The 23,202-nt window shown below is 44.9% G+C and overlaps 20 non-coding genes across 20 annotated transcripts; 11 read left to right on the top strand and 9 right to left on the bottom strand.

Annotated features, from left to right (window-relative positions):
* Positions 1 to 144: 144 nt before the first annotated feature.
* Positions 145 to 224, bottom strand: TRNAL-UAG (transfer RNA leucine (anticodon UAG)). Its single transcript has one exon. It is a non-coding gene; the product is annotated as a tRNA-Leu (tRNA).
* Positions 225 to 3,935: 3,711 nt separating this feature from the next.
* On the top strand, positions 3,936 to 4,015 carry TRNAL-AAG (transfer RNA leucine (anticodon AAG)). Its single transcript has one exon. It is a non-coding gene; the product is annotated as a tRNA-Leu (tRNA).
* A 1,766-nt stretch (positions 4,016 to 5,781) lies between these two features.
* TRNAL-UAG (transfer RNA leucine (anticodon UAG)) lies at positions 5,782 to 5,861 on the top strand. The gene has a single exon. It is a non-coding gene; the product is annotated as a tRNA-Leu (tRNA).
* Positions 5,862 to 6,030: 169 nt separating this feature from the next.
* TRNAL-GAG (transfer RNA leucine (anticodon GAG)) lies at positions 6,031 to 6,110 on the bottom strand. Its single transcript has one exon. It is a non-coding gene; the product is annotated as a tRNA-Leu (tRNA).
* A 1,518-nt stretch (positions 6,111 to 7,628) lies between these two features.
* On the top strand, positions 7,629 to 7,708 carry TRNAL-AAG (transfer RNA leucine (anticodon AAG)). Its single transcript has one exon. It is a non-coding gene; the product is annotated as a tRNA-Leu (tRNA).
* A 170-nt stretch (positions 7,709 to 7,878) lies between these two features.
* Positions 7,879 to 7,958, bottom strand: TRNAL-UAG (transfer RNA leucine (anticodon UAG)). The gene has a single exon. It is a non-coding gene; the product is annotated as a tRNA-Leu (tRNA).
* A 1,517-nt stretch (positions 7,959 to 9,475) lies between these two features.
* Positions 9,476 to 9,555, top strand: TRNAL-UAG (transfer RNA leucine (anticodon UAG)). Its single transcript has one exon. It is a non-coding gene; the product is annotated as a tRNA-Leu (tRNA).
* Positions 9,556 to 9,724: 169 nt separating this feature from the next.
* Positions 9,725 to 9,804, bottom strand: TRNAL-GAG (transfer RNA leucine (anticodon GAG)). Its single transcript has one exon. It is a non-coding gene; the product is annotated as a tRNA-Leu (tRNA).
* A 1,518-nt stretch (positions 9,805 to 11,322) lies between these two features.
* On the top strand, positions 11,323 to 11,402 carry TRNAL-AAG (transfer RNA leucine (anticodon AAG)). Its single transcript has one exon. It is a non-coding gene; the product is annotated as a tRNA-Leu (tRNA).
* A 170-nt stretch (positions 11,403 to 11,572) lies between these two features.
* TRNAL-UAG (transfer RNA leucine (anticodon UAG)) lies at positions 11,573 to 11,652 on the bottom strand. Its single transcript has one exon. It is a non-coding gene; the product is annotated as a tRNA-Leu (tRNA).
* A 1,519-nt stretch (positions 11,653 to 13,171) lies between these two features.
* Positions 13,172 to 13,251, top strand: TRNAL-UAG (transfer RNA leucine (anticodon UAG)). Its single transcript has one exon. It is a non-coding gene; the product is annotated as a tRNA-Leu (tRNA).
* Positions 13,252 to 13,421: 170 nt separating this feature from the next.
* On the bottom strand, positions 13,422 to 13,501 carry TRNAL-UAG (transfer RNA leucine (anticodon UAG)). The gene has a single exon. It is a non-coding gene; the product is annotated as a tRNA-Leu (tRNA).
* Positions 13,502 to 15,017: 1,516 nt separating this feature from the next.
* Positions 15,018 to 15,097, top strand: TRNAL-AAG (transfer RNA leucine (anticodon AAG)). The gene has a single exon. It is a non-coding gene; the product is annotated as a tRNA-Leu (tRNA).
* Positions 15,098 to 15,267: 170 nt separating this feature from the next.
* On the bottom strand, positions 15,268 to 15,347 carry TRNAL-UAG (transfer RNA leucine (anticodon UAG)). Its single transcript has one exon. It is a non-coding gene; the product is annotated as a tRNA-Leu (tRNA).
* Positions 15,348 to 16,865: 1,518 nt separating this feature from the next.
* On the top strand, positions 16,866 to 16,945 carry TRNAL-AAG (transfer RNA leucine (anticodon AAG)). The gene has a single exon. It is a non-coding gene; the product is annotated as a tRNA-Leu (tRNA).
* A 170-nt stretch (positions 16,946 to 17,115) lies between these two features.
* TRNAL-UAG (transfer RNA leucine (anticodon UAG)) lies at positions 17,116 to 17,195 on the bottom strand. The gene has a single exon. It is a non-coding gene; the product is annotated as a tRNA-Leu (tRNA).
* Positions 17,196 to 18,712: 1,517 nt separating this feature from the next.
* Positions 18,713 to 18,792, top strand: TRNAL-AAG (transfer RNA leucine (anticodon AAG)). Its single transcript has one exon. It is a non-coding gene; the product is annotated as a tRNA-Leu (tRNA).
* Positions 18,793 to 20,558: 1,766 nt separating this feature from the next.
* Positions 20,559 to 20,638, top strand: TRNAL-AAG (transfer RNA leucine (anticodon AAG)). Its single transcript has one exon. It is a non-coding gene; the product is annotated as a tRNA-Leu (tRNA).
* A 1,766-nt stretch (positions 20,639 to 22,404) lies between these two features.
* TRNAL-AAG (transfer RNA leucine (anticodon AAG)) lies at positions 22,405 to 22,484 on the top strand. The gene has a single exon. It is a non-coding gene; the product is annotated as a tRNA-Leu (tRNA).
* Positions 22,485 to 22,654: 170 nt separating this feature from the next.
* TRNAL-UAG (transfer RNA leucine (anticodon UAG)) lies at positions 22,655 to 22,734 on the bottom strand. The gene has a single exon. It is a non-coding gene; the product is annotated as a tRNA-Leu (tRNA).
* Positions 22,735 to 23,202: the final 468 nt, after the last annotated feature.

Below are 23,202 nucleotides of genomic sequence, written 5' to 3'. Positions count from 1 at the left end.
TCACAGTTAAATGAAGGTAAGCAATTTGCAAATTACACATAAGAGCTACAGAATACTCATTGAAGATCTTGCACAATTGAACAAAAAACGACGAGGATTGCATAATAAACCGAAGTGATCGTTCTTACTAAAGTAGAAAAGTGTTGGCAGCGGCGGGATTCGAACCCACGCCCTTTCGGACTGGTGCCTAAAACCAGCGCCTTAGACCGCTCGGCCACGCTACCCTTTCGTACCAACCTCTGGAGAAGTTCACAATACCAAATGGAATAAAGTTCCCATATTCTAACCTTTCTTAAATATGTCTTACACATCATGCTCCCTGGCCAGGAATATATGTAATTTCACGTTCTAAATCATGGCTGCTAGGGCAGTGGCAAATATTACATTTAGGGACGCGTGAGTTTACATGGCAAGATCTGGCTATTCTTCTTCCTACCTTAATTCCTTTACCATCCAGGGTTGGTTTTTCCCTCTGACACAGCGGGGGATCTTACAGAGGTGTGAAAATTATTAGAAAAATTGTGATTAACACAATTTTTTTGGTTTCTCTTCTAATTAGGTGTACTATTTCACTTTCATTATGAGTTTAAATGTTAGTACATTTCATTTTCATCTTTTAACAGTGATTTGGAATATTTACTGTCTTACAAAGGAGTAATTTCAGAATAATTGCGACATTTCTTCAAAATTGTGTCATGTTAGCTACAATGTGTGTTTGAACAGTTGACTTCAGAATTCAGGTTCTGTCATTGTGAAAGTGTTTTAGTATTGTTATGATTGTTGTTATATGTTACCATAGTTTCCCAGCTGATTTCTTTGCCTAATTTATTATGATTTAGTGGTTTTTATCAAACTGTTAAGGTTGTTAATTGTGTGTGTGTGTGTTTTTGACAATGGGCAAGAAAAGTGACCTTTCTCCTAGGAAAATGTCTTTCAAACGTTACACGCAAGGAGAAATAGCAGATAGATTACAGATTTCACAAACATTTGTGTGTAGAGTGAAGAGTCTTTGAATTCTGGTTTCGAACATGCAAATTCTCGGGTAGGAAAATGTGGAAGGAAAAGTAAATTCAGTCCTAAGACTGAATGGAAATTACTTCAAATGGCAAAGAGACCTAGAAGAGCCACTAGCAGAGAATTAAAATGGAGTTTGGAGAACCACGGAGTAAATGTCTGCTATTCAACCGTTTGTCGAAAAATAATTTCTGCTCATCTCCCTACACGCCGTCCAGGAAAGAAGGCTAAGATCGCGCCTGCAATTGCAAAGAAGAGGCTTTCCAGGGAAAAAGACGTCAGAGAACATTTCAGAGATGACTGGAGCAGGGTATTATAAAATTAGTATTAGTTACTTAGAATGATACCAGTCAAAGAACCTGAATTGTAATATGATATTCTGAAGAAGGAAAATTCCAAATTTAAAACAAATGGATAAAGTTCTCTTTGCAAGCAACTTACTCACTTCATTTTCATTATACTGAAGTGTGTATGGTATTATATGACGTTTTTAAATTTTCAGATATGTTTTCCCGACGAATCAGTGTTTGCGATCATCATCATCATCATCATCTGTTTACCCTCCAGGTTCGGTTTTTCCCTCGGACTTAGCGAGGGATCCCACCTCTACCGCCTCAACGGCAGTGTCCTGGAGCTTCAGACTCTTGGTCGGGGGATACAACTGGGGAGTATGACCAGTACCTCGCCCAGGCGGCCTCACCTGCTATGTTGAACAGGGGCCTTGTGGAGGGATGGGAAGATTGGAAGAGGGTAGGAAGCGGCCGTGGCCTTAAGTTAGGTACCATCCCGGCATTCGCCTGGAGGAGAAGTGGGAAACCACGGAAAACCACTTCCAGGATGGCTGAGGTGGGAATCGAACCCACCTCTACTCAGTTGACCTCCCGAGGCTGAGTGGACCCCGTTCCAGCCCTCGTACCACTTTTCAAATTTCGTGGCAGAGCCGGGAATCGAACCCGGGCCTCTGGGGGTGGCAGCTAATCACGCTAACCACTACACCACAGAGGCGGTCAGTGTTTGCGATAACAGACAAAATTAGCCGGTACCCGGTACGTGAGGAGAAGCACTGATGAAGAGTTCTTGCCCCAATGCATTGCACAAACTGTCAAGCATTCCACCCAGGTTATGGTCTGGTGTGTTACGTCAGTTCATAATACAGGACGTCTGTACATAGTAGAGGGTATGATGAACTAGCATCAATACAAAACAGTACCTGAAAGAGGATTTTTGCCCCAAATGAGAGAGTGGTTTCCCAATGGTGGCTTTATATTCATGCATGGTGGTGCTCCGTGCCATTAACCGAAGTCTATGACGAAGTTTATAAGTGAAAACGATGTAAAAACTCTTCCTTAGCCTGGCAATAGCCCAGATCTAAACCCTATTGAGAATCTCTGGGCCATTGTGAAGAGGAAAATGAAGAAAAATAGCATTACAACCAAGATAAATCTCATAGAGACACTCATTAAAATATGACATCATGATACGGAAATCAAAGATTCCGGCAAAAAATTGTAGAAAGCATTCCAAAACAGATTGAATCTATCACACAATCCAAAGAGCATAAATACCAAATACTAAATATGTGATTAATTTCAATTGGAAGTAAAATATCAATGAATAAATATGATTTTATACAAAATTTTCAAATTATTCTAATAATTTTCACACCTCTGTAACTCTTCCGCATCTAGGGTAGTGTCCTGGAGCAAGGTACTTAGGAACGGCATACAACTTCTGAGTAGGACCAGTACTTCGCCTAGGCTTCCTCAACTGCCATGCCTAACCCTTTATGGCATACTGTTGCCGAGAGGAAATAAAACTATCCATCTCTATTAATGGATATAGATTGTGGAGAGAGGTAGTTTTACGGAACATCTTCAACTGTAGGCCTACAGGTAGATAAACACATATATTTAAGTGGTGCCTTGTATTTTTTACACAACATATGATAAAACAGCACTAAAACTAAACGTACGCCTTCCAACCCGTCAGGATCCTCGCATACCAACACCCGATTTTCTTTACGTCGGCCCTCACCACCACATCACCATAGTATTCAGGAGGACGTCTGGCTCAACCTCAATGTCGTTACCGAATTACGGTCGTGGAAGTATACTTGCGCCTTGCACTAAGTACCCATGGCCAGTAAGAAGGAATGTTCGGTCTTTGAATGTTAAAAGCTTACTGTAAAATATTGATAAATCGTATATATACCGCATTATGGCAATCCACATCACATACGGGTGTTAACCTTTCAGACCCAGTTAAGACTTGCTGACAGCTTTAAAAAAACATTAAATCTTGAAATGTTCTTCGCCATACGAACACAGAAGAAATTCATGGGGCTGACGCAAAGAGTGAGAAGACTTAAAGGGTCAGCCATTTAGAGAGAGGGATGTGGTCATGGCCTTAAGTTATGTATCGTGCTGGCATTTGCCTGGAGTAGAAGTGCTTTTTTTCAATTATTGCTTCTCGCTTTGCGTCGCGCAAACACACTTAAGTCTTACGGCGACGATGGGAGAGGAAACGCCCAGGAATGGGAAGGAAGCGGCCCTGGCCTTAAATAAGGTACAGCCCTAGCATTTGCCTGGTGTGAATATGGGAAACCAAAGAAAACCATCTTCAGGGCTGCCGACAGTGGGGTTTCAACTCACTTCCTCCGGATGCGAGCTCACAGCTGCGCGCTCCTAACCCCACGCCAACTGGACCGGTGGAGTAGAATTGGGAAACCACCGAAAACCACTTCAAGGATACCAGAGCCGTGAATCGAACCCTTGCCTCGGGAGGTCGCAGCTAATCACGCTAACTACTACGCTACAGAGGCGAACTGAACTTTCATTGTTAAGGAATAATATAGTGTACATTATCAGAATGTTAACGACAACAGGACGTTGTCAGTTGTCCGCACTAACTGCTAAGACGCCGGTAGCGTGGCCGAGCGGTCTAAGGCGCTGGTTTAAGGCACCAGTCCGAAAGGGCGTGGGTTCGAATCCCACCGCTGCCAGGAAATTTTAAATAGCTGGGGACTGTTCACAGTTAAATGAAGGTAAGCAATTTGCAAATTACACATAAGAGCTACAGAATACTCTTGAAGATCTTGCACAATTGAACAAAAACCGACGAGGATTGCATAATAAACCGAAGTGATCGTTCTTACTAAAGTAGAAAAGTGTTGGCAGCGGTGGGATTCGAATCCACGCCCTTTCGGACTGGTGCCTAAAACCAGCGCCTTAGACCGCTCGGTCACGCTACCGTTTCATACCTACCGCTGGAGAAGTTCACAATACCAAATGGAATAAAGTTCCCATATTCTAACCTTTCTAAAATATGTCTTACACATCATGCTCCCTGGCCAGGAATATATGTAATTTCACGTTCTAAATCATGGCTGCTAGGGCACTGGCAAGTATTACATTTAGGGACGCGTGAGAATACATGGCAAGATCTGGCTATTCTTCTTCCTACCTTAATTCTTTTACCATCCAGGGTTGGTTTTTCCCTCTGACACAGCGGGGGATCTTAACTCTTCCGCATCTAGGGTAGTGTCCTGGAGCAAAGTACTTAGGAACGGCATACAACTTCTGAGCAGGACCAGTACTTCGCCTAGGCTTCCTCAACTGCCATGCCTAACCCTTTATGGCATACTGTTGCCGAGAGGAAATAAAACTATCCATCTCTATTAATGAATATAGATTGTGGAGAGAGGTAGTTTTACGGAACATCTTCAACTGTAGGCCTACAGGTAATTAAACACATATATTTAAGGGGTGCCTTGTATTTTTTACACAACATATGATAAAACAGCATTAAAACCAAACGTACGCCTTCCACCCCGTCAGGATCCTCGCATACCAACACACGATTTTTTTTACGTCGGCCCTCACCATCACATCACCATAGTATTCAGGAGGACGTCTGGCTCAACCTCAATGTCGTTACCGAATTACGGTCGTGGAAGTATACTTGCGCCTTGCACTAAGTACCCATGGCCAGTAAGCAGGAATGTTCGGTCTTTGAATGTTAAAAGCTTACCGTAAAATATTGATAAATCGTATTATACCGTATTATGGCAATCCACATCACATACGGGTGTTAACCTTTCAGACCCAGTTAAGACTTGCTGACAGCTTTAAAAAAACATTAAATCTTGAAATGTTCTTCGCCATACGAACACAAAAGAAATTCATGGGGCTGACGCAAAGAGTGAGAAGACTTAAAGGGTCAGCCATTTAGAGAAAGGGATGTGGCCATGGCCTTAAGTTATGTATCGTGCTGGCATTTGCCTGGAGTAGAAGTGCTTTTTTTCAATTATTGCTTCTCGCTTTGCGTCGCGCAAACACACTTAAGTCTTACGGCGACGATTGGAGAGGAAACGCCCAGGAATGGGAAGGAAGCGGCCGTGGCCTCAAATAAGGTACAGCCCTAGCATTTGCCTGGTGTGAATATGGGAAACCAAAGAAAACCATCTTCAGGGCTGCCGACAGTGGGGTTTCAACTCACTTCCTCCGGATGCGAGCTCACAGCTGCGCGCTCCTAACCCCACGCCAACTCGACCGGTGGAGTAGAATTGGGAAACCACCGAAAACCACTTCAAGGATACCAGAGCCGTGAATCGAACCCTGGCCTCTGGAGGTCGCAGCTAATCACGCTAACTACTACGCTACAGAGGCGAACTGAACTTTCATTGTTAAGGAATAATATAGTGTACATTATCAGAATGTTAACGACAACAGGACGTTGTCAGTTGTCCGCACTAACTGCTAAGACGCCGGTAGCGTGGCCGAGCGGTCTAAGGCGCTGGTTTTAGGCACCAGTCCGAAAGGGCGTGGGTTCGAATCCCACCGCTGCCAGGAAATTTTAAATAGCTGGGGACTGTTCACAGTTAAATGAAGGTAAGCAATTTGCAAATTACACATAAGAGCTACAGAATACTCATTGAAGATCTTGCACAATTGAACAAAAAACGACGAGGATTGCATAATAAACCGAAGTGATCGTTCTACTAAAGTAGAAAAGTGTTGGCAGCGGTGGGATTCGAACCCACGCCCTTTCGGACTGGTGCCTCAAACCAGCGCCTTAGACCGCTCGGCCACGCTACCCTTTCGTACCTACCTCTGAAGAAGTTCACAATACCAAATGGAATAAAGTTCCCATATTCTAACCTTTCTAAAATATGTCTTACACATCATGCTCCCTGGCCAGGAATATATGTAATTTCACGTTCTAAATCATGGCTGCTAGGGCACTGGCAAGTATTACATTTAGGGACGCGTGAGTTTACATGGCAAGATCTGGCTATTCTTCTTCCTACCTTAATTCCTTTACCATCCAGGGTTGGTTTTTCTCTCTGACACAGCGGGGGATCTTAACTCTTCCGCATCTAGGGTAGTGTCCTGGAGCAAAGTACTTAGGAACGGCATACAACTTGTGAGTAGGACGAGTACTTCGCCTAGGCTTCCTCAACTGCCATGCCTAACCCTTTATGGCATACTGTTGCCGAGAGGAAATAAAACTATCCATCTCTATTAATGAATATAGATTGTGGAGAGAGGTAGTTTTACGGAACATCTTCAACTGTAGGCCTACAGGTAGATAAACACATATATTTAAGGGGTGCCTTGTATTTTTTACACAACATATGATAAAACAGCATTAAAACCAAACGTACGCCTTCAACCCCGTCAGGATCCTCGCATACCAACACCCGATTTTTTTTACGTCGGCCCTCACCATCACATCACCATAGTATTCAGGAGGACGTCTGGCTCAACCTCAATGTCGTTACCGAATTACGGTCGTGGAAGTATACTTGCGCCTTGCACTAAGTACCCATGGCCAGTAAGCAGGAATGTTCGGTCTTTGAATGTTAAAAGCTTACCGTAAAATATTGATAAATTGTATATATACCGCATTATGGCAATCCACATCACATACGGGTGTTAACCTTTCAGACCCAGTTAAGACTTGCTGACAGCTTTAAAAAAACATTAAATCTTGAAATGTTCTTCGCCATACTAACACAAAAGAAATTCATGGGGCTGACGCAAAGAGTGAGAAGACTTAAAGGGTCAGCCATTTAGAGAGAGGGATGTGGCCATGGCCTTAAGTTATGTATCGTGCTGGCATTTGCCTGGAGTAGAAGTGCTTTTTTTCAATTATTGCTTCTCGCTTTGCGTCGCGCAAACACACTTAAGTCTTACGGCGACGATGGGAGAGGAAACGCCCAGGAATGGGAAGGAAGCGGCCGTGGCCTTAAATAAGGTACAGCCCTAGCATTTGCCTGGTGTAAATATGGGAAACCAAAGAAAACCATCTTCAGGGCTGCCGACAGTGGGGTTTCAGCTCACTTCCTCCGGATGCGAGCTCACAGCTGCGCGCTCCTAACCCCACGCCAACTCGACCGGTGGAGTAGAATTGGGAAACCACCGAAAACCACTTCAAGGATACCAGAGCCGTGAATCGAACCCTGGCCTCTGGAGGTCGCAGCTAATCACGCTAACTACTACGCTACAGAGGCGAACTGAACTTTCATTGTTAAGGAATAATATAGTGTACATTATCAGAATGTTAACGACAACAGGACGTTGTCAGTTGTCCGCACTAACTGCTAAGACGCCGGTAGCGTGGCCGAGCGGTCTAAGGCGCTGGTTGAAGGCACCAGTCCGAAAGGGCGTGGGTTCGAATCCCACCGCTGCCAGGAAATTTTAAATAGCTGGGGACTGTTCACAGTTAAATGAAGGTAAGCAATTTGCAAATTACACATAAGAGCTACAGAATACTCATTGAAGATCTTGCACAATTGAACAAAAAACGACGAGGATTGCATAATAAACCGAAGTGATCGTTCTTACTAAAGTAGAAAAGTGTTGGCAGCGGTGGGATTCGAACCCACGCCCTTTCGGACTGGTGCCTAAAACCAGCGCCTTAGACCGCTCGGCCACGCTACCGTTTCATACCTACCGCTGGAGAAGTTCACAATACCAAATGGAATAAAGTTCCCATATTCTAACCTTTCTAAAATATGTCTTACACATCATGCTCCCTGGCCAGGAATATATGTAATTTCACGTTCTAAATCATGGCTGCTAGGGCACTGGCAAGTATTACATTTAGGGACGCGTGAGAATACATGGCAAGATCTGGCTATTCTTCTTCCTACCTTAATTCTTTTACCATCCAGGGTTGGTTTTTCCCTCTGACACAGCGGGGGATCTTAACTCTTCCGCATCTAGGGTAGTGTCCTGGAGCAAAGTACTTAGGAACGGCATACAACTTCTGAGCAGGACCAGTACTTCGCCTAGGCTTCCTCAACTGCCATGCCTAACCCTTTATGGCATACTGTTGCCGAGAGGAAATAAAACTATCCATCTCTATTAATGAATATAGATTGTGGAGAGAGGTAGTTTTACGGAACATCTTCAACTGTAGGCCTACAGGTAATTAAACACATATATTTAAGGGGTGCCTTGTATTTTTTACACAACATATGATAAAACAGCATTAAAACCAAACGTACGCCTTCCACCCCGTCAGGATCCTCGCATACCAACACACGATTTTTTTTACGTCGGCCCTCACCATCACATCACCATAGTATTCAGGAGGACGTCTGGCTCAACCTCAATGTCGTTACCGAATTACGGTCGTGGAAGTATACTTGCGCCTTGCACTAAGTACCCATGGCCAGTAAGCAGGAATGTTCGGTCTTTGAATGTTAAAAGCTTACCGTAAAATATTGATAAATCGTATTATACCGTATTATGGCAATCCACATCACATACGGGTGTTAACCTTTCAGACCCAGTTAAGACTTGCTGACAGCTTTAAAAAAACATTAAATCTTGAAATGTTCTTCGCCATACGAACACAAAAGAAATTCATGGGGCTGACGCAAAGAGTGAGAAGACTTAAAGGGTCAGCCATTTAGAGAAAGGGATGTGGCCATGGCCTTAAGTTATGTATCGTGCTGGCATTTGCCTGGAGTAGAAGTGCTTTTTTTCAATTATTGCTTCTCGCTTTGCGTCGCGCAAACACACTTAAGTCTTACGGCGACGATTGGAGAGGAAACGCCCAGGAATGGGAAGGAAGCGGCCGTGGCCTCAAATAAGGTACAGCCCTAGCATTTGCCTGGTGTGAATATGGGAAACCAAAGAAAACCATCTTCAGGGCTGCCGACAGTGGGGTTTCAACTCACTTCCTCCGGATGCGAGCTCACAGCTGCGCGCTCCTAACCCCACGCCAACTCGACCGGTGGAGTAGAATTGGGAAACCACCGAAAACCACTTCAAGGATACCAGAGCCGTGAATCGAACCCTGGCCTCTGGAGGTCGCAGCTAATCACGCTAACTACTACGCTACAGAGGCGAACTGAACTTTCATTGTTAAGGAATAATATAGTGTACATTATCAGAATGTTAACGACAACAGGACGTTGTCAGTTGTCCGCACTAACTGCTAAGACGCCGGTAGCGTGGCCGAGCGGTCTAAGGCGCTGGTTTTAGGCACCAGTCCGAAAGGGCGTGGGTTCGAATCCCACCGCTGCCAGGAAATTTTAAATAGCTGGGGACTGTTCACAGTTAAATGAAGGTAAGCAATTTGCAAATTACACATAAGAGCTACAGAATACTCATTGAAGATCTTGCACAATTGAACAAAAAACGACGAGGATTGCATAATAAACCGAAGTGATCGTTCTACTAAAGTAGAAAAGTGTTGGCAGCGGTGGGATTCGAACCCACGCCCTTTCGGACTGGTGCCTCAAACCAGCGCCTTAGACCGCTCGGCCACGCTACCCTTTCGTACCTACCTCTGAAGAAGTTCACAATACCAAATGGAATAAAGTTCCCATATTCTAACCTTTCTAAAATATGTCTTACACATCATGCTCCCTGGCCAGGAATATATGTAATTTCACGTTCTAAATCATGGCTGCTAGGGCACTGGCAAGTATTACATTTAGGGACGCGTGAGTTTACATGGCAAGATCTGGCTATTCTTCTTCCTACCTTAATTCCTTTACCATCCAGGGTTGGTTTTTCTCTCTGACACAGCGGGGGATCTTAACTCTTCCGCATCTAGGGTAGTGTCCTGGAGCAAAGTACTTAGGAACGGCATACAACTTGTGAGTAGGACGAGTACTTCGCCTAGGCTTCCTCAACTGCCATGCCTAACCCTTTATGGCATACTGTTGCCGAGAGGAAATAAAACTATCCATCTCTATTAATGAATATAGATTGTGGAGAGAGGTAGTTTTACGGAACATCTTCAACTGTAGGCCTACAGGTAGATAAACACATATATTTAAGGGGTGCCTTGTATTTTTTACACAACATATGATAAAACAGCATTAAAACCAAACGTACGCCTTCAACCCCGTCAGGATCCTCGCATACCAACACCCGATTTTTTTTACGTCGGCCCTCACCATCACATCACCATAGTATTCAGGAGGACGTCTGGCTCAACCTCAATGTCGTTACCGAATTACGGTCGTGGAAGTATACTTGCGCCTTGCACTAAGTACCCATGGCCAGTAAGCAGGAATGTTCGGTCTTTGAATGTTAAAAGCTTACCGTAAAATATTGATAAATTGTATATATACCGCATTATGGCAATCCACATCACATACGGGTGTTAACCTTTCAGACCCAGTTAAGACTTGCTGACAGCTTTAAAAAAACATTAAATCTTGAAATGTTCTTCGCCATACTAACACAAAAGAAATTCATGGGGCTGACGCAAAGAGTGAGAAGACTTAAAGGGTCAGCCATTTAGAGAGAGGGATGTGGCCATGGCCTTAAGTTATGTATCGTGCTGGCATTTGCCTGGAGTAGAAGTGCTTTTTTTCAATTATTGCTTCTCGCTTTGCGTCGCGCAAACACACTTAAGTCTTACGGCGACGATGGGAGAGGAAACGCCCAGGAATGGGAAGGAAGCGGCCGTGGCCTTAAATAAGGTACAGCCCTAGCATTTGCCTGGTGTAAATATGGGAAACCAAAGAAAACCATCTTCAGGGCTGCCGACAGTGGGGTTTCAGCTCACTTCCTCCGGATGCGAGCTCACAGCTGCGCGCTCCTAACCCCACGCCAACTCGACCGGTGGAGTAGAATTGGGAAACCACCGAAAACCACTTCAAGGATACCAGAGCCGTGAATCGAACCCTGGCCTCTGGAGGTCGCAGCTAATCACGCTAACTACTACGCTACAGAGGCGAACTGAACTTTCATTGTTAAGGAATAATATAGTGTACATTATCAGAATGTTAACGACAACAGGACGTTGTCAGTTGTCCGCACTAACTGCTAAGACGCCGGTAGCGTGGCCGAGCGGTCTAAGGCGCTGGTTGAAGGCACCAGTCCGAAAGGGCGTGGGTTCGAATCCCACCGCTGCCAGGAAATTTTAAATAGCTGGGGACTGTTCACAGTTAAATGAAGGTAAGCAATTTGCAAATTACACATAAGAGCTACAGAATACTCATTGAAGATCTTGCACAATTGAACAAAAAACGACGAGGATTGCATAATAAACCGAAGTGATCGTTCTTACTAAAGTAGAAAAGTGTTGGCAGCGGTGGGATTCGAACCCACGCCCTTTCGGACTGGTGCCTAAAACCAGCGCCTTAGACCGCTCGGCCACGCTACCGTTTCATACCTACCGCTGGAGAAGTTCACAATACCAAATGGAATAAAGTTCCCATATTCTAACCTTTCTAAAATATGTCTTACACATCATGCTCCCTGGCCAGGAATATATGTAATTTCACGTTCTAAATCATGGCTGCTAGGGCACTGGCAAGTATTACATTTAGGGACGCGTGAGATTACATGGCAAGATCTGGCTATTCTTCTTCCTACCTTAATTCCTTTACCATCCAGGGTTGGTTTTTCCCTCTGACACAGCGGGGGATCTTAACTCTTCCGCATCTATGGTAGTGTCCTGGAGCAAAGTACTTAGGAACGGCATACAACTTCTGAGTAGGACGAGTACTTCGCCTAGGCTTCCTCAACTGCCATGCCTAACCCTTTATGGCATACTGTTGCCGAGAGGAAATAAAACTATCCATCTCTATTAATGAATATAGATTGTGGAGAGAGGTAGTTTTACGGAACATCTTCAACTGTAGGCCTACAGGTAGATAAACACATATATTTAAGGGGTGTCTTGTATTTTTTACACAACATATGATAAAACAGCATTAAAACCAAACGTACGCCTTCCACCCCGTCAGGATCCTCGCATACCAACACCCGATTTTTTTTACGTCGGCCCTCACCATCACATCACCATAGTATTCAGGAGGACGTCTGGCTCAACCTCAATGTCGTTACCGAATTACGGTCGTGGAAGTATACTTGCGCCTTGCACTAAGTACCCATGGCCAGTAAGCAGGAATGTTCGGTCTTTGAATGTTAAAAGCTTACCGTAAAATATTGATAAATCGTATATATACCGCATTATGGCAATCCACATCACATACGGGTGTTAACCTTTCAGACCCAGTTAAGACTTGCTGACAGCTTTAAAAAAACATTAAATCTTGAAATGTTCTTCGCCATACGAACACAAAAGAAACTCATGGGGCTGACGCAAAGAGTGAGAAGATTTAAAGGGTCAGCCATTTAGAGAGAGGGATGTGGCCATGGCCTTAAGTTATGTATCGTGCTGGCATTTGCCTGGAGTAGAAGTGCTTTTTTTCAATTATTGCTTCTCGCTTTGCGTCGCGCAAACACACTTAAGTCTTAAGGCGACGATGGGAGAGGAAACGCCCAGGAATGGGAAGGAAGCGGCCCTGGCCTTAAATAAGGTACAGCCCTAGCATTTGCCTGGTGTGAATATGGGAAACCAAAGAAAACCATCTTCAGGGCTGCCGACAGTGGGGTTTCAACTCACTTCCTCCGGATGCGAGCTCACAGCTGCGCGCTCCTAACCCCACGCCAACTCGACCGGTGGAGTAGAATTGGGAAACCACCGAAAACCACTTCAAGGATACCAGAGCCGTGAATCGAACCCTGGCCTCTGGAGGTCGCAGCTAATCACGCTAACTACTACGCTACAGAGGCGAACTGAACTTTCATTGTTAAAGGAATAATATAGTGTACATTATCAGAAGGTTAACGACAACAGGACGTTGTCAGTTGTCCGCACTAACTGCTAAGACGCCGGTAGCGTGGCCGAGCGGTCTAAGGCGCTGGTTTTAGGCACCAGTCCGAAAGGGCGTGGGTTCGAATCCCACCGCTGCCAGGAAATTTTAAATAGCTGGGGACTGTTCACAGTTAAATGAAGGTAAGCAATTTGCAAATTACACATAAGAGCTACAGAATACTCATTGAAGATCTTGCACAATTGAACAAAAAACGACGAGGATTGCATAATAAACCGAAGTGATCGTTCTTACTAAAGTAGAAAAGTGTTGGCAGCGGTGGGATTCGATCCCACGCCCTTTCGGACTGGTGCCTAAAACCAGCGCCTTAGACCGCTCGGCCACGTTACCCTTTCGTACCTACCTCTGAAGAAGTTCACAATACCAAATGGAATAAAGTTCCCATATTCTAACCTTTCTAAAATATGTCTTACACATCATGCTCCCTGGCCAGGAATATATGTAATTTCACGTTCTAAATCATGGCTGCTAGGGCACTGGCAAGTATTACATTTAGGGACGCGTGAGAATACATGGCAAGATCTGGCTATTCTTCTTCCTACCTTAATTCCTTTACCATCCAGGGTTGGTTTTTCCCTCTGACACAGCGGGGGATCTTAACTCTTCCGCATCTAGGGTAGTGTCCTGGAGCAAAGTACTTAGGAACGGCATACAACTTGTGAGTAGGAGCAGTACTTCGCCTAGGCTTCCTCAACTGCCATGCCTAACCCTTTATGGCATACTGTTGCCGAGAGGAAATAAAACTATCCATCTCTATTAATGAATATACATTGTGGAGAGAGGTAGTTTTACGGAACATCTTCAACTGTAGGCCTACAGGTAGATAAACACATATATTTAAGGTGTGCCTTGTATTTTTTACACAACATATGATAAAACAGCATTAAAACCAAACGTACGCCTTCCACCCCGTCAGGATCCTCGCATACCAACACCCGATTTTTTACGTCGGCCCTCACCATCACATCACCATAGTATTCAGGAGGACGTCTGGCTCAACCTCAATGTCGTTACCGAATTACGGTCGTGGAAGTATACTTGCGCCTTGCACTAAGTACCCATGGCCAGTAAGCAGGAATGTTCGGTCTTTGAATGTTAAAAGCTTACCGTAAAATATTGATAAATCGTATATATACCGCATTATGGCAATCCACATCACATACGGGTGTTAACCTTTCAGACCCAGTTAAGACTTGCCGACAGCTTTAAAAAAACATTAAATCTTGAAATGTTCTTCGCCATACGAACACAAAAGAAATTCATGGGGCTGACGCAAAGAGTGAGAAGACTTAAAGGGTCAGCCATTTAGAGAGAGGGATGTGGCCATGGCCTTAAGTTATGTATCGTGCTGGCATTTGCCTGGAGTAGAAGTGCTTTTTTTCAATTATTGCTTCTCGCTTTGCGTCGCGCAAACACACTTAAGTCTTACGGCGACGATGGGAGAGGAAACGCCCAGGAATGGGAAGGAAGCGGCCGTGGCCTTAAATAAGGTACAGCCCTAGCATTTGCCTGGTGTGAATATGGGAAACCAAAGAAAACCATCTTCAGGGCTGCCGACAGTGGGGTTTCAACTCACTTCCTCCGGATGCGAGCTCACAGCTGCGTGCTCCTAACCCCACGCCAACTCGACCGGTGGAGTAGAATTGGGAAACCACCGAAAACCACTTCAAGGATACCAGAGCCGTGAATCGAACCCTGGCCTCTGGAGGTCGCAGCTAATCACGCTAACTACTACGCTACAGAGGCGAACTGAACTTTCATTGTTAAGGAATAATATAGTGTACATTATCAGAAGGTTAACGACAACAGGACGATGTCAGTTGTCCGCACTAACTGCTAAGACGCCGGTAGCGTGGCCGAGCGGTCTAAGGCGCTGGTTTAAGGCACCAGTCCGAAAGGGCGTGGGTTCGAATCCCACCGCTGCCAGGAAATTTTAAATAGCTGGGGACTGTTCACAGTTAAATGAAGGTAAGCAATTTGCAAATTACACATAAGAGCTACAGAATACTCATTGAAGATCTTGCACAATTGAACAAAAAACGACGAGGATTGCATAATAAACCGAAGTGATCGTTCTTACTAAAGTAGAAAAGTGTTGGCAGCGGTGGGATTCGAACCCACGCCCTTTCGGACTGGTGCCTAAAACCAGCGCCTTAGACCGCTCGGCCACGCTACCCTTTCGTACCTACCTCTGAAGAAGTTCACAATACCAAATGGAATAAAGTTCCCATATTCTAACCTTTCTAAAATATGTCTTACACATCATGCTCCCTCTCCAGGAATATATGTAATTTCACGTTCTAAATCATGGCTGCTAGGGCTCTGGCAAGTATTACATTTAGGGACGCGTGAGTTTACATGGCAAGATCTGGCTATTCTTCTTCCTACCTTAATTCCTTTACCATCCAGGGTTGGTTTTTCCCTCTGACACAGCGGGGGATCTTAACTCTTCCGCATCTAGGGTAGTGTCCTGGAGCAAAGTACTTAGGAACGGCATACAACTTCTGAGTAGGACCAGTACTTCGCCTAGGCTTCCTCAACTGCCATGCCTAACACTTTGTGGCATACTGTTGCCGAGAGGAAATAAAACTATCCATCTCTATTAATGAATATAGATTGTGGAGAGAGGTAGTTTTACGGAACATCTTCAACTGTAGGCCTACAGGTAGATAAACACATATATTTAAGGGGTGTCTTGTATTTTTTACACAACATATGATAAAACAGCATTAAAACCAAACGTACGCCTTCCACCCCGTCAGGATCCTCGCATACCAACACCCGATTTTTTTTACGTCGGCCCTCACCATCACATCACCATAGTATTCAGGAGGACGTCTGGCTCAACCTCAATGTCGTTACCGAATTACGGTCGTGGAAGTATACTTGCGCCTTGCACTAAGTACCCATGGCCAGTAAGCAGGAATGTTCGGTCTTTGAATGTTAAAAGCTTACCGTAAAATATTGATAAGTCGTATATATACCGCATTATGGCAATCCACATCACATACGGGTGTTAACCTTTCAGACCCAGTTAAGACTTGCTGACAGCTTTAAAAAAACATTAAATCTTGAAATGTTCTTCGCCATACGAACACAAAAGAAATTCATGGGGCTGACGCAAAGAGTGAGAAGATTTAAAGGGTCAGCCATTTAGAGAGAGGGATGTGGCCATGGCCTTAAGTTATGTATCGTGCTGGCATTTGCCTGGAGTAGAAGTGCTTTTTTTCAATTACTGCTTCTCGCTTTGCGTCGCGCAAACACACTTAAGTCTTAAGGCGACGATGGGAGAGGAAACGCCCAGGAATGGGAAGGAAGCGGCCCTGGCCTTAAATAAGGTACAGCCCTAGCATTTGCCTGGTGTGAATATGGGAAACCAAAGAAAACCATCTTCAGGGCTGCCGACAGTGGGGTTTCAACTCACTTCCTCCGGATGCGAGCTCACAGCTGCGCGCTCCTAACCCCACGCCAACTCGACCGGTGGAGTAGAATTGGGAAACCACCGAAAACCACTTCAAGGATACCAGAGCCGTGAATCGAACCCTGGCCTCTGGAGGTCGCAGCTAATCACGCTAACTACTACGCTACAGAGGCGAACTGAACTTTCATTGTTAAGGAATAATATAGTGTACATTATCAGAATGTTAACGACAACAGGACGTTGTCAGTTGTCCGCACTAACTGCTAAGACGCCGGTAGCGTGGCCGAGCGGTCTAAGGCGCTGGTTTAAGGCACCAGTCCGAAAGGGCGTGGGTTCGAATCCCACCGCTGCCAGGATATTTTAAATAGCTGGGGACTGTTTACGGTTAAATGAAGGTAAGCAATTTGCAAATTACACATAAGAGCTACAGAATACTCATTGAAGATCTTGCACAATTGAACAAAAAACGACGAGGATTGCATAATAAACCGAAGTGATCGTTCTTTCTAAAGTAGAAAAGTGTTGGCAGCGGTGGGATTCGAACCCACGCCCTTTCGGACTGGTGCCTAAAACCAGCGCCTTAGACCGCTCGGCCACGCTACCCTTACGTACCTACCTCTGGAGAAGTTCACAATACCAAATGGAATAAAGTTCCCATATTCTAACCTTTCTAAAATATGTCTTACACATCATGCTCCCTGGCCAGGAATATATGTAATTTCACGTTCTAAATCATGGCTGCTAGGGCACTGGCAAGTATTACATTTAGGGACGCGTGAGTTTACATGGCAAGATCTGGCTATTCTTCTTCCTACCTTAATTCCTTTACCATCCAGGGTTGGTTTTTCCCTCTGACACAGCGGGGGATCTTAACTCTTCCGCATCTAGGGTAGTGTCCTGGAGCAAAGTACTTAGGAACGGCATACAACTTCTGAGTAGGACCAGTACTTCGCCTAGGCTTCCTCTACTGCCATGCCTAACCCTTTATGGCATACTGTTGCCGAGAGGAAATAAAACTATCCATCTCTATTAATGAATATAGATTGTGGAGAGAGGTAGTTTTACGGAACATCTTCAACTGTAGGCCTACAGGTAGATAAACACATATATTTAAGGGGTGCCTTGTATTTTTTACACACATATGATAAAACAGCATTAAAACCAAACGTACGCCTTCCACCCCGTCAGGATCCTCGCATACCAACACCCGATTTTTTTTACGTCGGCCCTCACCATCACATCACCATAGTATTCAGGAGGACGTCTGGCTCAACCTCAATGTCGTTACCGAATTACGGTCGTGGAAGTATACTTGCGCCTTGCACTAAGTACCCATGGCCAGTAAGCAGGAATGTTCGGTCTTTGAATGTTAAAAGCTTACCGTAAAATATTGATAAATCGTATATATACCGCATTATGGCAATCCACATCACATACGGGTGTTAACCTTTCAGACCCAGTTAAGACTTGCTGACAGCTTTAAAAAAACATTAAATCTTGAAATGTTCTTCGCCATACGAACACAAAAGAAATTCATGGGGCTGACGCAAAGAGTGAGAAGACTTAAAGGGTCAGCCATTTAGAGAGAGGGATGTGGCCATGGCCTTAAGTTATGTATCGTGCTGGCATTTGCCTGGAGTAGAAGTGCTTTTTTTCAATTATTGCTTCTCGCTTTGCGTCGCGCAAACACACTTAAGTCTTACGGCGACGATGGGAGAGGAAACGCCCAGGAATGGGAAGGAAGCGGCCGTGGCCTTAAATAAGGTACAGCCCTAGCATTTGCCTGGTGTGAATATGGGAAACCAAAGAAAACCATCTTCAGGGCTGCCGACAGTGGGGTTTCAACTCACTTCCTCCGGATGCGAGCTCACAGCTGCGCGCTCCTAATCCCACGCCAACTCGACCGGTGGAGTAGAATTGGGAAACCACCGAAAACCACTTCAAGGATACCAGAGCCGTGAATCGAACCCTGGCCTCTGGAGGTCGCAGCTAATCACGCTAACTACTACGCTACAGAGGTGAACTGAACTTTCATTGTTAAGGAATAATATAGTGTACATTATCAGAATGTTAACGACAACAGGACGTTGTCAGTTGTCCGCACTAACTGCTAAGACGCCGGTAGCGTGGCCGAGCGGTCTAAGGCGCTGGTTTAAGGCACCAGTCCGAAAGGGCGTGGGTTCGAATCCCACCGCTGCCAGGAAATTTTAAATAGCTGGGGACTGTTCACAGTTAAATGAAGGTAAGCAATTTGCAAATTACACATAAGAGCTACAGAATACTCATTGAAGATCTTGCACAATTGAACAAAAAACGACGAGGATTGCATAATAAACCGAAGTGATCGTTCTTACTAAAGTAGAAAAGTGCTGGCAGCTGTGGGATTCGAACCCACTCCCTTTCGGACTGGTGCCTAAAACCAGCGCCTTAGACCGCTCGGCCACGCTACCCTTTCGTACCTACCTCTGGAGAAGTTCACAATACCAAATGGAATAAAGTTCCCATATTCTAACCTTTCTAAAATATGTCTTACACATCATGCTCCCTGGCCAGGAATATATGTAATTTTCGTTCTAAATCATGGCTGCTAGGGCTCTGGCAAGTATTACATTTAGGGACGCGTGAGTTTACATGGCAAGATCTGGCTATTCTTCTTCCTACCTTAATTCCTTTACCATCCAGGGTTGGTTTTTCCCTCTGACACAGCGGGGGATCTTAACTCTTCCGCATCTAGGGTAGTGTCCTGGAGCAAAGTACTTAGGAACGGCATACAACTTCTGAGTAGGACCAGTACTTCGCCTAGGCTTCCTCAACTGCCATGCCTAACCCTTTGTGGCATACTGTTGCCGAGAGGAAATAAAACTATCCATCTCTATTAATGAATATACATTGTGGAGAGAGGTAGTTTTACGGAACATCTTCAACTGTAGGCCTACAGGTAGATAAACACATATATTTAAGGGGTGTCTTGTATTTTTTACACAACATATGATAAAACAGCATTAAAACCAAACGTACGCCTTCCACCCCGTCAGGATCCTCGCATGCCAACACCCGATTTTTTTTACGTCGTCCCTCACCATCACATCACCATAGTATTCAGGAGGACGTCTGGCTCAACCTCAATGTCGTTACCGAATTACGGTCGTGGAAGTATACTTGCTCCTTGCACTAAGTACCCATGGCCAGTAAGCAGGAATGTTCGGTCTTTGAATGTTAAAAGCTTACCGTAAAATATTGATAAATCGTATATATACCGCATTATGGCAATCCACATCACATACGGGTGTTAACCTTTCAGACCCAGTTAAGACTTGCTGACAGCTTTAAAAAAACATTAAATCTTGAAATGTTCTTCGCCATACGAACACAAAAGAAATTCATGGGGCTGACGCAAAGAGTGAGAAGATTTAAAGGGTCAGCCATTTAGAGAGAGGGATGTGGCCATGGCCTTAAGTTATGTATCGTGCTGGCATTTGCCTGGAGTAGAAGTGCTTTTTTTCAATTATTGCTTCTCGCTTTGCGTCGCGCAAACACACTTAAGTCTTAAGGCGACGATGGGAGAGGAAACGCCCAGGAATGGGAAGGAAGCGGCCGTGGCCTTAAATAAGGTACAGCCCTAGCATTTGCCTGGTGTGAATATGGAAACCAAAGAAAACCATCTTCAGGGCTGCCGACAGTGGGGTTTCAACTCACTTCCTCCGGATGCGAGCTCACAGCTGCGCGCTCCTAACCCCACGCCAACTCGACCGGTGGAGTAGAATTGGGAAACCACCGAAAACCACTTCAAGGATACCAGAGCCGTGAATCGAACCCTGGCCTCTGGAGGTAGCAGCTAATCACGCTAACTACTACGCTACAGAGGCGAACTGAACTTTCATTGTTAAGGAATAATATAGTGTACATTATCAGAATGTTAACGACAACAGGACGTTGTCAGTTGTCCGCACTAACTGCTAAGACGCCGGTAGCGTGGCCGAGCGGTCTAAGGCGCTGGTTTAAGGCACCAGTCCGAAAGGGCGTAGGTTCGAATCCCACCGCTGCCAGGAAATTTTAAATAGCTGGGGACTGTTCACAGTTAAATGAAGGTAAGCAATTTGCAAATTACACATAAGAGCTACAGAATACTCATTGAAGATCTTGCACAATTGAACAAAAAACGACGAGGATTGCATAATAAACCGAAGTGATCGTTCTTACTAAAGTAGAAAAGTGTTGGCAGCGGTGGGATTCGAACCCACGCCCTTTCCGACTTGTGCCTAAACCCAGCACCTTACACCGCTCGGCCACGCTACCCTTTCGTACCTACCTCTGAAGAAGTTCACAATACCAAATGGAATAAAGTTCCCATATTCTAACCTTTCTAAAATATGTCTTACACATCATGCTCCCTGGCCAGGAATATATGTAATTTCACGTTCTAAATCATGGCTGCTAGGGCACTGGCAAGTATTACATTTAGGGACGCGTGAGAATACATGGCAAGATCTGGCTATTCTTCTTCCTACCTTAATTCCTTTACCATCCAGGGTTGGTTTTTCCCTCTGACACAGCGGGGGATCTTAACTCTTCCGCATCTAGGGTAGTGTCCTGGAGCAAAGTACTTAGGAACGGCATACAACTTGTGAGTAGGAGCAGTACTTCGCCTAGGCTTCCTCAACTGCCATGCCTAACCCTTTATGGCATACTGTTGCCGAGAGGAAATAAAACTATCCATCTCTATTAATGAATATACATTGTGGAGAGAGGTAGTTTTACGGAACATCTTCAACTGTAGGCCTACAGGTAGATAAACACATATATTTAAGGTGTGCCTTGTATTTTTTACACAACATATGATAAAACAGCATTAAAACCAAACGTACGCCTTCCACCCCGTCAGGATCCTCGCATACCAACACCCGATTTTTTACGTCGGCCCTCACCATCACATCACCATAGTATTCAGGAGGACGTCTGGCTCAACCTCAATGTCGTTACCGAATTACGGTCGTGGAAGTATACTTGCGCCTTGCACTAAGTACCCATGGCCAGTAAGCAGGAATGTTCGGTCTTTGAATGTTAAAAGCTTACCGTAAAATATTGATAAATCGTATATATACCGCATTATGGCAATCCACATCACATACGGGTGTTAACCTTTCAGACCCAGTTAAGACTTGCCGACAGCTTTAAAAAAACATTAAATCTTGAAATGTTCTTCGCCATACGAACACAAAAGAAATTCATGGGGCTGACGCAAAGAGTGAGAAGACTTAAAGGGTCAGCCATTTAGAGAGAGGGATGTGGCCATGGCCTTAAGTTATGTATCGTGCTGGCATTTGCCTGGAGTAGAAGTGCTTTTTTTCAATTATTGCTTCTCGCTTTGCGTCGCGCAAACACACTTAAGTCTTACGGCGACGATGGGAGAGGAAACGCCCAGGAATGGGAAGGAAGCGGCCGTGGCCTTAAATAAGGTACAGCCCTAGCATTTGCCTGGTGTGAATATGGGAAACCAAAGAAAACCATCTTCAGGGCTGCCGACAGTGGGGTTTCAACTCACTTCCTCCGGATGCGAGCTCACAGCTGCGTGCTCCTAACCCCACGCCAACTCGACCGGTGGAGTAGAATTGGGAAACCACCGAAAACCACTTCAAGGATACCAGAGCCGTGAATCGAACCCTGGCCTCTGGAGGTCGCAGCTAATCACGCTAACTACTACGCTACAGAGGCGAACTGAACTTTCATTGTTAAGGAATAATATAGTGTACATTATCAGAAGGTTAACGACAACAGGACGTTGTCAGTTGTCCGCACTAACTGCTAAGACGCCGGTAGCGTGGCCGAGCGGTCTAAGGCGCTGGTTTAAGGCACCAGTCCGAAAGGGCGTGGGTTCGAATCCCACCGCTGCCAGGAAATTTTAAATAGCTGGGGACTGTTCACAGTTAAATGAAGGTAAGCAATTTGCAAATTACACATAAGAGCTACAGAATACTCATTGAAGATCTTGCACAATTGAACAAAAAACGACGAGGATTGCATAATAAACCGAAGTGATCGTTCTTACTAAAGTAGAAAAGTGTTGGCAGCGGTGGGATTCGAACCCACGCCCTTTCGGACTGGTGCCTAAAACCAGCGCCTTAGACCGCTCGGCCACGCTACCCTTTCGTACCTACCTCTGAAGAAGTTCACAATACCAAATGGAATAAAGTTCCCATATTCTAACCTTTCTAAAATATGTCTTACACATCATGCTCCCTCTCCAGGAATATATGTAATTTCACGTTCTAAATCATGGCTGCTAGGGCTCTGGCAAGTATTACATTTAGGGACGCGTGAGTTTACATGGCAAGATCTGGCTATTCTTCTTCCTACCTTAATTCCTTTACCATCCAGGGTTGGTTTTTCCCTCTGACACAGCGGGGGATCTTAACTCTTCCGCATCTAGGGTAGTGTCCTGGAGCAAAGTACTTAGGAACGGCATACAACTTCTGAGTAGGACCAGTACTTCGCCTAGGCTTCCTCAACTGCCATGCCTAACACTTTGTGGCATACTGTTGCCGAGAGGAAATAAAACTATCCATCTCTATTAATGAATATAGATTGTGGAGAGAGGTAGTTTTACGGAACA

Source organism: Anabrus simplex, chromosome 1 (genome assembly GCF_040414725.1).
Source record: "Anabrus simplex isolate iqAnaSimp1 chromosome 1, ASM4041472v1, whole genome shotgun sequence".
In the NCBI taxonomy this organism is placed as follows: domain Eukaryota; kingdom Metazoa; phylum Arthropoda; class Insecta; order Orthoptera; family Tettigoniidae; genus Anabrus; species Anabrus simplex.
This window is presented reverse-complemented; position numbering and strand designations above follow the sequence as displayed.